Below are 13,280 nucleotides of genomic sequence, written 5' to 3' on the forward strand. Positions count from 1 at the left end.
CATTAGAAAATGTGAGAGATGGGATCCCTGGGTGGCGCAGCGGTTTAGCGCCTGCCTTTGGCCCAGGGCGCGATCCTGGAGACCAGGGATCGAATCCCACGTCGGGCTCCCGGTGCATGGAGCCTGCTTCTCCCTCTGCCTATGTCTCTGCCTCTCTCTCTCTCTGTGTGTGACTATCATAAATAAATAAACATTTAAAAAAAGAAAATGTGAGAGATGTTCTTATTTTAAAAAATCTTCAAAATGTTTGATCAACAGAAATTGAAATGCAATCCTACAGCATGTCAGGAATTGAAATGTTTAATCTTCTGACATTTCAGTCCTCAAAAAGAGTTCACGTTGCTGTTACAGCTTTTGTTAGGTCATCTTTCTTTGTCCAACAAGCTCCTCCATCTCCTTTTTCCTGAAACTACAGGACTTTTTTGAGGCTCAGGGATCCCCTCATATTCACATTTTCTAGGACTTTACTCTTTCTTTAGCTATAATTTTCTAGGATCCTTTGGATTTTACAAAAGTATAAAATACTTTTAACTGACATGGCATAAAATTCAGCTACTCACTTTATCAGTTCTGCAGATCCAAACCTCCTCATTATGTACACGATACCTATGGTTTATTTGCATTTTACTTATGTTTGTTACATGTAAGCCATCACTTTGTAAAGAATTATCCTCAGGGAATAGTGGAGAGAGAGTGTGTAGGAGACTTTGCTTCTAAGTTCTATACAGTTTGGCACTTTCTTTCCTCAAATGCACAATGGGAACATTGGAATTGTGTTCCTGTTCCTGTAGCTTATTTCCTAGGATAGGGTTTTTATTTATGTGCCGCCCTTCAATGTCTTATTCTCCTCGGGTCTAGAAACGAAATGAAACTTTCAGAGTTCTTTGAAAGGAAGGAAATAATTCTGTCCCTGATGTCAATTTCACTTAGTAAAAACATCTCTGAGAGGCTGATTCCCCAAAGATTAAACGTCCAATAAGTGGTAAAGTCGGAAGCAGACTCACAGCCCCCTCATTTCCCATACCGCACACTAGCTGTGAGATAGACTTCCTCCTGCCAGATTTCTCCTGAAAATATAATTTGTCATCGTCTAAGTAGTAGACAATTAAGGCCTGAGATTTATTTTCATTGCAAATGAATAATTAGTGAATGTCAATTTCATATTTTCTCAATCCATGCAGAAGACAAAAAATAGTCATGTTAAAATACTTAACAGGCCCTTTAGCTGTGATGACACACCAATTCTTGGAGATGATGAACATAAATATTATTATTGTTTTTCCTCCTTAAAAGATCATCTAATCTGGTCTCATTTAAAAGTTTACCTAACATTTGTCTTCTCTATATATAACTTTAGGAGTGTTTTGCTAATTAGATACAAAAGAAATAGAGTCATCTCTTCTAAACATTATTTATTTACACTTGGTTTTTGCTTTTTTTATTGTTTCTTTTTTTTCTTTCTACACCCCCTCACAGCTCAAGGTATCTCAAACTCCAAACGGCTGCCATCTGGTTTGTTTTACATAACTCTCTAAGCCCATTCAAATGGCAATATACCAGTGAAGAATAAAATATATATATTGGATGGAGCCCAAGAACTGTGCCCAAAATAACTTTTAAAAAGTCATTGAGCATAAAAATGGGAATAATAGGGAGGTCATAGCAGCAGCTGCTCAGGGAGCGCTGTACCAGCTAGCTCTCCCATCATCGTGTAGCAGGTAGAGTTAAGAAAGTCATACTCTCAGCACCCTTACCTTCTCTTTTAGTTTTTATGCTTGTCTATCACTTGCATCTCAACAGCTGACAAGCACCGGGATTCAATTCCTGATGGATTTCATAAATCACATTAATTTTGATAATTTCCCTATCGTATCAGTGACAACCTCCCCCTCCCCAAATTGGGCTAGCAGCTTTGATATTTCATTGCATATTCATGTATCACCCTGTGTTATTTTTAGTTTCTAATAGAGCAGACGGGGCTTCATGAAAGATTAGTAAGAGCCCTACAAATAGCTTTCTCACTGTTCTAGTAGATTGGTTTTTTTTTTTTTCTTTTCCTAAGAGGGCAGACAAGAATTCCCTTCAAAGATGACATAACTGGTAGTGAACAAAAAAGTAACTTCCCAAGTCCATGAAGAATCTTCATGATATGTGAGAGTCGCTTATTCTGATTCCCCCTCAAGACAGCCTACCACAGCATCTCCATTACTGGAAAGCACCAGCTAATGTTCACATTTTGTCTCTTTCCTCCTAATTCTTCTCATTTGTATCATTTAAAGAATTTGTCCTGTTTCATTATCTCCACATTTCTTTCAGTGAGATGTCAGGACCCCAATGGGAAACAAATTTATCTTTAAAAGAAAATGTTCCCTCATGTGCAATAACAGTTTACTCCTTTTGAATTGCAAATAATTCATTCACTCCATATTGATGTCTTGTAACGTTTGTATTTATTGGGCTATTTTTTAAATCAATTTTCTATTCCATTTCTCTTACTCATCCAGAGATTTTTATAGAAATGTATAGCATGCAATATAGTGAAAAGCCCTAAGTACCAGAAAATATTTTTAGAATGGAGACATTCTACAAATGACAGATTTTTTTCCATTTTAGGCCTTATGAAAAATGGATTTGAAACTTATAAAAAATGTATCTGGAACATCTGAGTGCAAGGTTTTTGATTGGATTTTAGAATTCAGATCTATGATTCAAAAGCAATTTCTTCTTTTCTGAAAGTGGCCATGCCAAATTGATTTTTAAAGGAGAAAAAAAAGGTGTAATTTGGATTTGAACCCTTTTCTAAGGACTTATATTGTTTTCACTTATGTTGACTTCCTTCACCCCTATTGCATCCTTATGGAGGAGGAAAGTATATGTTATAACAACTTATTTACAAGAGTTGACCTTAGGCAAAGCTATAAATAAGGCTTCACCTTCTTTTGTCCTGCTTTACCTTTTTCATTCCTCATTTCCTATTATAGACCAAGTGTGGTTTTCTAGCTAACATTTTTTCTATCTTGAAGTGCTACTAAAAGAATTTACTTCCTCCCCCATCCCCATGAAGAATAAAGAGGGGAAATAATCAACATGAATGAATCAATCAGTAATGGTAGACCTCCAGGTAAAAATCCAGTGAATGTGAGATAGATGCCAAGGAGAGAAAACTGGAAATTTCTCAAGTTTATGAAAATGCATAGAGGAATAGGGGGAATTCTATTTCATTATTCTTATGAGAAACCAAAAATCAATAACACTATTTTAAAGGCATTGATCCTCAAACTCTGGAAGTCTTTCTTCACTCAGATTTCATATTTCTGTGATAGTTGCCATCAACTTCCACTAATTTCAATACAGCTAATGGAGTAAACAAAACAAAACAACAGAAAAAGCTAATTGAATAAAAAGATGAGTCGGTTGAAAATCGAAAACCAACCCGTCTGATTTGCCACAGCTAGCTTTCTGACTTTGGGAAGCAACTGGTCCTTTCCGAATGTTATTTTCCACCTCTAAAATTAGAAAGCTCGAGCATGTTTTTTAAATAGTTCTGCAACAATCTTCATATAAATTTGAACTCAACCACTCCACTTGCTGTGTGGTCCTATATAAGCTATGCCATCTATATATACTTTACTTTTTTCGTCTATAAAATGAAGATCATTGCACTACCTACCATGGAAGGAATTATATCAAATGAGGGAAGTGCTTAGTTAGCTTCTAATAAATTTTAGCTATTATTTAATTCTAAGGCCTATGTTCATGTTATTACAGATATATTAAACAGTTGTCATAACTGAAAATGTGAATAATATGATTTTAAGTATTTCTATAATAGCTGACGTTTATCAAGTGCTTATTATGTGCCAAACATTAAGTCCTTCATTTGTAAATCTCATTTAAGCCCCTCAATAACATAATGTAGAAGATATAATTATCCTTGGTTTACCCATGAGAAAACTGAAGCTTAGATAAGCACACAGACACAAGCAAAAAAGTACTACAGGAGATAATAAGCAGTTCTTCCCCTAAGGCCACTTTTTAAATCACACTGCCATATTGCTTTCCATTCTAGAATTTTCTTCCTTCAGTCTAGATGATTAATACCCAAATAAATGCAGCACTAGATCCTCATAAAAATCTACCTTTTCATCTTCTGAATCATTTGTATATCCCTATGTGCTTTATATCAATTCTTTGCCAAACCTATCAGTAAACTTTGGAGTATGGCATGCACACCCATAAAGTCAGAGTATTTAAAAAATACGTGTTACTCACTCCCCTCCTTTCCTTTGTATATTACATATGAAGGATCAGATTTCTCAGGAAGATCAAGGACTTGTTTAAATGCACCTAAAACAAGATAAGATTAATGTTGAAAGGCCTAAAAGACCCCAATAAAAGAAGCTACATCAAAACACACACACCTCTTCATTTCAAGTGGAAGAAGCCAGAGTTATCACCCCACTGTTTTCCACAGATGGTCCAAGTCACGACATTCGAAATCGATACATTTCAATCCCCAGGTTCTCAGGATGCAACACTCCACCACACTGGGAAAATTCTGTGTTTCATTCTCCAGATTAATTCTCCTCTTCCGGAGAAATGACTTTCAGCTATTTTAGACAATATGCCCTTCATTTGGAAAGTGATTTATATTCATTCACTCACAGCCATCATTCAGGAACATCATGGATTAATTCTAAAAGCCTAGCTTTTCATTAGTTCTGTTTGCAAGGCTAATTTTTACAGCAATTGATCATTTACTCCCAGTTGCTCCTTTTTCCAGGACTTTGTGTCCCACAAACATTCTTCTGATGCAGTAGTCTATTACACGTCTCTACCTAGACAGATGCGTCTATGCCCCTAATAATGAGCAGGTACTTATCAAAGCAAAAAGGTTCATGTTTATTATGCAAAGAAAGTTCTACCTTTCACTTACCAATGAGAATTAGAATGTGAGTCTTGGAGCAGAGAGGATCAGGAGCCTAGTTGCTTGCATAATACATATATTATTGGCACCTAATTTGCACTGAATATATGCAAGCTCTTTGCTCCATTTCTCAAGTATCCTATTATTGTTTACACTTGCAGCTGTTATTATTACTAAATTCAAATTAATCACAGGGTGTTTCCACATAAGTCACTACTGCCTTATCAAAGCCAATGATAAAATAAGGAATGACTTGATGATAGATTGAATATAGATATTCCTAATCCCTAAGTACACATACTTAAGAGATTTTCTCCCTTGTTAAATTTTACTTATCAAGAGTATCCATTAAAAAAATCTAATTATTTTGCTGTTCCATGGCTCACACATGAAATAGTCTTCCAGAGTGGTAAATTCTAGGACACGAGGAGCCTGTGGACTAAAGAAGAGATCATTCCTTTCAATGATGACTCCTTCTAATTGAATATCCATAATTACAGTATGACATCTGATATTTCAGTTGCTATGCAATTAACATTTTATTCCTTCTTCTACCTCCTAATACATAAATCGTGAGGATGCATGAACTTCATTGTGCCAGGATGGAGGTAGAGGTATTTGTTGAGATTTTAAGGAGAATTTTAGAACATTTTCCAGACTCCAAAAAATGAGCAATAAGTGATTAATTTTTTGCCATCAACAAACTTGAACTGGGCACTACTTTAGTGTGACTCAGGAACTTCACACATCCATAAGATCTCAATTAGTGAGGTACTTGCTGATCTAATGTGGAAGACAGGACATATACTTGAATGCCCCCAACTTAAGACATAAAAGGATGATTGCCATATGCATAGTATGTACTACCATAAGAACAGAGTACACATGTGTGCATACAATAGCTGTATATCCAACAACAGCTATACGGAGGAAAAAGTTTCATTCTACCTGAAGAAGTTAAAAAAAAAAAAAAAAAAGAAAACCCTCCTTTAATAGGTAACATTAGGATCAGATCTGAGGGTAAAAATGTATTTTCACTCCAAATCCTATGACTTGTTCTCTTTAGATGTGTATCAGTAGCATTATTCTTGTGTTAACTAAACAAGAGAAGGGTGATACTTTGGCAAAATAAGAAAAGAAGGTGGGCATGCAAAGAAGGAAGGAAGGTATAGAAGGCCAGAAAACATCTAAAGTATGTAGTAAGGACTCTGAGTGAGAAGGAAGAAGAGTAAGTTCTTGAGAAAGAGACTATAAAAGATGAAAAGAACGAAGATCTTATTCCCAATGAGTTAAAAATAAAAGAATGGGGAAGCAGGAAAGTCACTGCTTTAACGCTTCCTTGATACACCCACCAGCTAACACCATCAAGGCAGCCTAGTTTATCTGGTGCCTGATCTGACATAACTAGCGTCAGAGGAGAATCTGTCTACAGATCACATGTATAAAACATCTGTGGCTCAGGTGCTTGTTCAAGAAATGCAGATGAAGGTGAAATAAGAAAGTACTTCATTTGTCAATGGTGCAGAAGTATACTAATGTGAATGCCCAGATGTAAAGGAAAGGATACAAAGGAAGAAAAATATTTGATGGTGGTGGGTATGACCTTTTTCCCACAGCCCACGCTGATCTTGTTATAAGTAGAGTATTTTGTGAAATCATTCTGGCTTGCTCAGGGGACCAGACTGTTGACTGTTTCTCCCCCATTCCTGGAAGGACAGAATGCCCCAAACATCACCCAACGTTGTAAGAACTGAGTAATGTGAATGCATTTATCCTCTATTCAAATATGAGGACTCAATGATCTCTGACACGAAGTTAGCATTTTTTCTCCTACCCTCCTTTCCAATAATTTGATATCACTGTCTGTGCTTTTCACAAATGCTTCTCTAGAATTAGGTGATTCCTTTCAAAACTGTGGCTATTCAAACTGGCAAATCATACCTAAATGAAGGTCAGTTCTACTTAAGTGATCCTACATTCTGCTCCACACAACGCCATAGAAAACTGCCCTAAGGATCTCTAAATTTCTTAATAGCCTGAAAGAGTCCATGTACCTTTCCAATAAATTTCAGGAAAACCCCATATCATAACAAAATAAGTCCAAGAAATTATTTTTTAAAGCACTCTTTTTATACCAAAGATTGTTCTACACCTAAGGGGATGCAATGATGCCCCTACCAGATTCTCAAGAAATACATAAGAAAAGTATGTGTAAGCAATAAATACCATGCCAGGCAGTAAGACACAGGAGATACCAGTACTGGAAAAATAAATTACTAAATTAATTCTAACTGGGCTGGCTCAGAGGGGAAGGAAACGGTTGACTTAGAACTCAAAGCATTAAAATGATTAGGGTAGTCAAGAATTTTGTGGAAGCACAGTTTAGAGCAAAAAGTTTGCCAGAACTGGGGGCAAATGGGATCCTATCAATATAATGAATTATTTAAATGAGTAGAAATTCAGTGTGTTTCCTACCAAGAAGTTACTCTAAATTCTCTTTAAATTGTTACAAAAGAGGGATCCCTGGGTGGTGCAGCGGTTTGGCACCTGCCTTTGGCCCAGGCCATGATCCTGGAGACCCGGGATCAAATCCCACATCAGGCTCCCAGTGCATGGAGCCTGCTTCTCCCTCTGCCTCCCTCTCTCTCTCTCTCTCTGTGGCTATCATAAATAAATAAAAATTTCAAAAAAAATTGTTATAAAAGAATTTATTTTAAGTTACTTATTTTCTTATTTTTATTTACTACTAAGATCCATCAAGACCATGACCAAAATATATCTTGTTTTGTATAGTAATATTTTTAAAAGGGATGAAGCTAACTTTAACTATCTTTCTTCTTTATGTCTTCAAATTTCCAACCATTTTTGCTTTTTCTATTTGTTTTGTTTTTGTTTTATTTTTCACTACTTCTTAAGTATTTTTAAATCCCAGTAGGCTCTGATAAATAATTACCCTGGAGCATATTAGAATTACAGAGCCTCAGATTAGTTTAAAAACTGGAATTTGAAAATGTAATTGGCTATAAAATTCATAGACTCTTATTATGGTAATAATCTAGCTTCTGTTGAATCCTGAATTTCAAGTCCCTGCTAAGCACTGAAACTTGTCTAAATTCATTCAGAACAGAAGTGTTTTATGCGGGGTGAGCATGTGAAGCATAAATTATCTATAGTCTAAACAACCCTTGAAAATAAGCCTACCATAAAATTCAGTAGGCTAATTTTTCCCGTCTCAGTAAATCTAGCACAACGTTGAAAGAGATCGCTCTTCTTAGTATGAGATCTAGGTGAAATAATCACCCTGAGTTAGAAGCCATGTCGTATGAAAAAATTTAATTGTTTTTTTCTTCTGGGTGGGTATGGTCGATGTTGCTTATGTTTAATTATACAACTACTCAAAAATAAACATGCATCAGAATCACCTGGAGGGCTTGTTAAACTAGACCGCAGAATTCCACCCTCTGTAGATCTGGAGCGGGGCTTAGAATTTTCATTTCTGAGTTACCAATAATAGAACTGTGGCTGTTCCAAGGACCTCACTTTGAAAATAACTGTGTGTACAAACAGACAGAAACACACACACACACACACAGACTTTTTGAAGACTTTTTAAGAAGATAACTGTATGTGTGCACATCATTCAACCAAATTACACCCTTTAATCTCTCAGTCCTTTCTTAGTTATTTGGTAGTAAATAAATCACTTCCATGCAAAACTTCTGTTTTGATGTGCAAAGCTGGCAAAACCAATTCCCAGCTGCTGGGAATGCCTTAATGCTGAGGCCACATTTGCCAATAGAATCCTGCCTGTTTGGATTTAAAGCCAGGAGGATAGATACAAAATTGGCATTTCAATAAAGCTACTTTCCTAAACTTTAATAACACCAATTCTGTTAACCTTGGAGGCCTGATCGGAACACAAATAAATGAGGAAATCCCTATTGTTAACATTTTGCATATTTATTGTTATCCCTTTTAATGTGTAAGGGCATGTCAGACTATAACATGAAATCTATTCTCTACTTTCTGGGTCTTTATTTTTTCCTTTTCCCCTTGTTTTATTAGATGTGGACACCTGAGGTACCTTCAGTAGCAGCTTTTCTACATTTGTAGAAAATACAAAAACCTTTGAAACAGTGTTTGCAGTCTCCTTCCCTTCTTAACTTTTGAATCATTTCCTATCCTTGGTCTATAATCTGCTTTCAAAATTTTTAACTTAAAAAAAAATTTAACTTCACTCCACCAAAATGAAAATTTCATCTATAGTTATTTTAATATCTGTTTTAAAAAGAAATGTCATATTTTCTTGTGTTAAGTAGTACAGTCAGATTCTCAGATGTTTAATTCAATGTTATCCCTTGTCTACCATGTAACTCAAATAAAGAGAGAGAACCCTGGAAAGGAGAATGCAGTACAAGCAAGCTGGGGTTGGGGAGTGTGAGAATATAGAAATTCAGAAAAACATGGAAACTGTGTGACACCCCAGAAGGTGATCACATGGTCATCATCAGGCTTTGGGATTGATTATGGGGAGAGAAGAGAATGCCCCGAGTCAGATAAGCAAGGATTTGGGTATAGCAGATCAAAATGTGCCCAATTTAGAATTCCATCACATGATCAACCTTCTTATGCCATTCGTTTTGGGAGGGGCTAAGGTAGAAAATACACAAATGTAAAAGTCAAATTTTCTACTTTTTATAAGGTTATGTAAAGTTATAGAAGACAAGGTTAAAACTGCTGATGTATGGATTACTTAGAAGTGCCTCCAGTGAGCAGCACAAGTAACTTCAAACTGCTGGCACTGTTTATATTTGAAGATTGTAAATTCTATTCATTCATTCATTCATTCTCTCAACAGATATTTATTACACAACTTTTATGTGCCAAGTGTAGGCAAGGGAAATAAAATTGTGAACACACATGCCTTGCTCAGCCTGGGGGTTAAAGCATACCGAGAAACAACTCATTGCACTAACATGTGTTGACTATGGAAACAGGTACATGCAACTGTGAAGGGCTCACAGGGGGTCGAATCCTAATTGTAATGTCTAGGTGCTCCTGCCAAATTTCAAGAACACTAATTTAGAATTTAAATTATATGCTGGGGGAAATGAGTCTAACCTATATTTATTTTCCTTTAGCAGTAACTACAGAGAGGAAATGTGTCCCTTTAACTTTGGGGAAGGCTATTTTCCCTTCCTGAAGGTGGGGAGGGGGGAGACTTAGATCAGAGCTAATTGTTCTGTGATTAATATTTTCCCTCCCGTTGCTCCGTACAGCTGGGATGACATCCATTGTACACACAACAGGAGGTAAGAGAGTCAATCAATTAGAGGAACAAATTAGTTCCAGTTCCTACAATTTATTTGAGGTTGGAGATAAAATTGCCTGAAAATATTAAGAATATTAAAGATCAGTGATAAAACCTAAAGAAATACATTTATACTCAAGTTTGAAAGGCAGATGCTTAGTTGACACTGCTCCTCTGTAGATACGTGACGTTAATGCAGTAATAATTATAGTTTGGCAGCAATTAATAAATAGACTGTCAAAACCAGTCAAGTTGTGTTCATGGTTTTGGAAGGCTGCTGATTTTAGCTTTGACATGATGTGGCTGAAGTGTTCTTGAAAAGCTCAAAATTGTTAATTAAAGGATGCAATTCTGTAACTCTCCTTCTACAGGTCTAAGGTTGGAAATTTTTGGAAAAAAACATTCAGTTGCAACCTGATGTCTTCTTTGGGGTCCATGTATAGTTGATAATTTGTATTTAGAAAGATGTAGTATGTAGAAATATTCTAAGATTTAGGAGATTGGTAAACCTACAACCAAGAAAACATGAGTCAACTTGAAGAGATGGAATCTGATGGAATCCTTAGGCCACATCGAATTCTAGGTTGCTTTTGTTGCAATATCCTAATGTAAAACTCAGGGTAGGGACAGAAATCATGGCGGACTAATAATAGCTCAACTGTAAGTGAACTCAAAGTCCTATCTCATACAGAATAACCAGGAAGTTTTAATCTGCCAAGAGACTAAGGTTTCGTCTGGCTCAGGGAATAAGAAAACAGAAAGAAAGGAATGAAAGTGGTCAAGAACATTTCATTTAAGCAGTGAAAAAGGCAATATGGTCAAGAACATCAATATAAATTTTATTCTTTTAAGATTTATTTATTTATTTTGAGAGAGAGAGCATGAGCACGTGCAGGGGGCGGGGCAGAAAGAGAGGGAGAAAGAGAATCCTCACGCAGCCTCCCTACTGTGCATGGAGCCTGAGGTGGGGCTCCATCCCAGGACCCCGAGATCATGACTTGGGCCGAAATCAAGAGCCTGACGCTCAACCAACTGAACCACCTAGGTGCCCCTAAATACTATTTTTTTAAAGTAGTGATAAGAAGAAATTTAAAGCCATAATTTTACCAAGTTTTAAGCTTAGAGATTAGCCTATATGATCAAAGCTGCCTCAGCCCAGAATGTAAATCCCTGATCCGTTTCACACATCTGCTAGCTTGTCCAGACATCAGCAAAGGAACGAATAAAATACCGATATTAGTTAACATGTGTGTGCCTAAAATTTAAGACCCAAGCACGTTCTGAGAGTAATGCTCTAGAGCTATTCAAATTTAATCCCTCAGAGAAAATTCATATTTTTAAAAGGTAGCACTGTATGTTGATGAATAAACATCATCATCTGCTTAAAAAAGTGATAGATACAAATAAAACGGCTAAGAAATAAGGAAGGCAAACAAACATCACTACCGTCCCCCAAAAAGAAGGTAAAAATAACAGAAAATGCTAAATATTAAACTTTTAGACCAAAACAAGAAAGAATTCATCTCATTTCATGCAAGTTTTCCTAAACTCTAAGTAAATATCTTGTAGAAATTTGTTATAAAATTTCATTTTGTAATTTAATTCTAGGATTTAACCATGAGGAAAAGTAGATATTTTCAGCTCCTTGTCTGTGGTGGTTAGTACTTATATCAACTTTTATGCCCTAATTAATTTTACTAATCCCTTTAGTTAATGAATAAGTAAATCAAGACTGCGGGAGGGGAAATCCATCCATTTCAAGAACAGGGGTAGAAAATTGTTAATTCAGAAGTGACCCACAGCTACCAAAGTGTTCTTGTCAGCATTGCTCTGCTCTCCCATTAATATTTTATTTTCTGTTTTATTATTCTTCATAGAGCCAAATGTCTCACAGTTAATCTCTACGGTACTTTTGTTTCTAAGCTCTCAGAAAGACATTGATCTGGCAGGAGGAAAATATTTGAATATAAATTGATTTTTATGCAATACACAGAAAACAAGTATTTTATTGATATAAATGGTTTCTTTGTTTGGAGAATTACACCAAAAATTATTTTGAAACAGCATGATCCCTCTCTGGACAGTATTAGAATTTCATGCCTAAATCAAGTTGAACATTAATTTTATAGGAATTTTCTGTCTTACGCAACAGCACAAATGTCTATGGTAAGAAGTGTCGAGGGAGAAGAGATGTAAATAAAAGCTTCCAGAAAGAAGACGTTAAGTGAGAAAGATGACAGAATGGCCACACGGGGAGAAATTGTTCTAGTTTCTTCTCTTTTTTTTAGGCCTCTTCATAAAGATAATAAAGACTTAAGTCACTTTTGTTTTTTTCAATCTGGTTGTGAACAGCAGAGGAGTCGGGTCTAAACTACATATGCAGCACAGGAAATACACAGACGTCATGGAGACAGGTCATGTAAGAAAGGGGAAGGCTGCATGACTTTGGGGTGCTACGGACCTTGTGTGTAGACATTCGGAAATTAGCTGACATTGTGGCATCGAGTCCCAGGCGCCCCTCACGGAGACGGTGGTCCTCGTCTCTAACCAGCATGGCCAGAGACAAGTCTTAAGGGCAGCAGAGACTCCCTGCATTGTTCGCTGCCTCCGTTCTTCTAGTCTGTTCAATGCCAGGCCATGCCTCCCTCATCCGGAAGGCTGTGTTCTCACTCGGGACTATATTCAGTCTTTGATGATGGACTTCTAGAAAGTGCCATCTTCATCAGCTGATTTCTACAGACTTTTCTTCTCTCCAACACCCTCTGTGAAATGCTGGCTTGCTTGCTTACTTGTGATCATGAATAACATCATGATTTTGCACACTCCCCTTTTTCAACACTGAATGCTCTACATCCATTTTCTCCCTACCAGCTGCCTTCTCGCTCTTCACATGTCAGCATTTTGTGATAGAAAAGATTCAGTAACAATGTGTGCCCAATATTGTGTAGGTTTTATATTCACCCTGGATTTGAAGCAGGCCTCCATCTTTCACCACTGAAAATGCTCTCTCAACTCCTCAATTACCAATCCTCCCCCACATTG

The 13,280-nt window shown here is 36.6% G+C and overlaps 1 protein-coding gene and 1 long non-coding RNA gene across 8 annotated transcripts in view; one reads left to right on the top strand and one right to left on the bottom strand.

Moving 5' to 3' along the window:
- Positions 1-13,280, top strand: part of SYT1 (synaptotagmin 1) — a 535,022-nt gene that overhangs the window by 298,511 nt on the left and 223,231 nt on the right. The gene's annotated exons all lie outside the window — the stretch shown is intronic.
- Positions 1-13,280, bottom strand: part of LOC102155931 — a 304,818-nt gene that overhangs the window by 59,201 nt on the left and 232,337 nt on the right. For 2 of the 4 annotated variants that reach the window (XR_005370395.1, XR_005370392.1), the window contains exon 4: positions 4,273-4,347. The exons of the other annotated variants lie outside the window; for them this stretch is intronic. This is a non-coding gene — a long non-coding RNA (uncharacterized LOC102155931). The remainder of the gene's footprint in view (positions 1-4,272; positions 4,348-13,280) is intronic. 4 annotated transcript variants of the gene reach the window in all.

The sequence above is a fragment of the Canis lupus genome, chromosome 15 (genome assembly GCF_011100685.1).
Source record: "Canis lupus familiaris isolate Mischka breed German Shepherd chromosome 15, alternate assembly UU_Cfam_GSD_1.0, whole genome shotgun sequence".
Classification (NCBI taxonomy): domain Eukaryota; kingdom Metazoa; phylum Chordata; class Mammalia; order Carnivora; family Canidae; genus Canis; species Canis lupus.